Source organism: Salvelinus sp. IW2-2015, unplaced genomic scaffold (assembly GCF_002910315.2).
Source record: "Salvelinus sp. IW2-2015 unplaced genomic scaffold, ASM291031v2 Un_scaffold1081, whole genome shotgun sequence".
In the NCBI taxonomy this organism is placed as follows: domain Eukaryota; kingdom Metazoa; phylum Chordata; class Actinopteri; order Salmoniformes; family Salmonidae; genus Salvelinus; species Salvelinus sp. IW2-2015.
In genome coordinates, this window is record NW_019942720.1 from 244,157 (window position 1) to 246,076 (window position 1,920).

Genomic DNA, 1,920 nt, shown 5'->3' on the forward strand with positions numbered 1-1,920 from the left:
GCCTACTCCGTGATTAGCATAATACTCGGACGACGCCCAACCTAGTTTGTAACACCGCCGGCGGTTTGCTCAGTGATCCACCTTCCGTTTTGCGGGCATTGTTTGATGTGGTATCTGGAAAGTTACGTTTTAGCTGTGCTGCTGAATCGACTGCTGTGGGCGAATAATTAATTGAAATGTAATAGCTAGCCTTACTGCTTCGTGCGTCTACCGGTTGGCTATTGTGGGATAATGTAGTATTGGTGGCGTGTAAAAAGATGTTCGGGCGCCGGCTTGCTGCGGTCTGCCGGGCCGGTTCTAGATATAACATCAAGATCATCCATGGGGCCGTAAAAAACCTTTCGCGGGCCGGATGGGGCCCCGCGGTCCTTGACTCTGACATATGTGCCCCACATGTACCTATGTGTACAGGATGCATGTTTTAGTGCCTTGTTGAGTACAGGATGCATGTTTTAGTGCCTTGTTGAATACAGGATGCATGTTGTATTGCCTTGTTGAGTACATGATGCATGTTAGGGCCTTGTTGAGTACAGGATGCATGTTGTATTGCCTTGTTGAGTACAGGATGCATGTTGTAGTGCCTTGTTGAGTACAGGATGCATGTTTTAGTGCCTTGTTGAGTACAGGATGCATGTTGTAGTGCCTTGTTGAGTACAGGATGCATGTTGTATTGCCTTGTTGAGTACAGGATGCATGTTTTAGTGCGTTGTTGAGTACATGATGCATGTTGTATTGCCTTGTTGATTACATGATGCATGTTGTAGTGCCTTGTTGAGTACAGGATGCATGTTTTAGTGCCTTGTTGAGTACAGGATGCATCTTAGGGCCTTGTTGAGTACAGGATGCATGTTTTAGTGCCTTGTTGAGTACAGGATGCATGTTTTTGTGCCTTGTTGAGTACAGGATGCATGTTTTGGAAAATTTTTATTCTGTATATTTGATTCTGTATACTTTTCACTCTGTCATTTACATATAATTTAACAAATTAATTTTATATTTTATTTTTATTCAATTTTAGTTATTGTTACTTGTATTTTAGTTTACATTTGTAGAATATTATTTTCACTTTGACATTATGGAGTATCTTGTGTAGATCAATGACAAAATAAATCACAATTAAATCTATTTCAATCCCACTTCGTATCACAATAAAATTKGAAAAAATCCATTGTTGGTGAATACTTATTATACCMACTGTATATCAGCCAATCAAAGTCCATTTCATCCAGTATAACGCCTTCCAGTACCTGCGTTCGTGTCCAGAGACCATGCTGTCTGCTGTGTCTTGGAGCATGGGCTGCAGCTCCTCCTGGGGCGAGGGGGTGAGGGTGGCTGTGGACTGGTGGCTGTAGGACACCGCGGCGGGGGACGAGGCAGCGCCTCTGACGGGGGGAGTGGGACCCCTCTCCATCTCCTCCTCCTCCAGTTCGTCTGGCTGCAGGTACATGCGGGAGGGGGGCAGGGAGCACTGCATATCTGGGTCATAACTGTCAACACAGGGAAACACGCTGGTTAGTTGGATGTCACTCAATGTGACAATAACATTCATATCTTGAACAATGTAGCTCGTACATATTCATGTTGTGCTGCTACCAAGGTAGACATGTAAAGGAAAAGGTTTGACATGAACCTAGCATTGATACACAATAGAACAAAAACCCTTAGGGTAGATTTGACTCTTTCAGTAAATGAAAGGAAAGAATAAAGTGGCAGGGAGGTGTGAGTGTGTGTGTGTTGACATGTCCCACCTCTCATCCATGGACAGGGAGTACTCCTCCATGTTGTGGCAGGGTGTGTGTGTGTGTGTGTGTGTGTGTGTGTGTGTGTGGTGTGGTGTGTGTGTGTGTGGTGTGTGTGTGTGTGTGTGTGTGTGTGTGTGTGTGTGTGTGTGTGTGTGTGTGTGTGGTGTGGACATGTCCC

The 1,920-nt window shown here is 44.7% G+C and overlaps 1 pseudogene; it reads right to left on the reverse strand.

Moving 5' to 3' along the window:
- The window catches only part of LOC112069691 (roundabout homolog 1-like), a 123,222-nt pseudogene that overhangs the window by 15,422 nt on the left and 105,880 nt on the right, over nt 1–1,920 (reverse strand).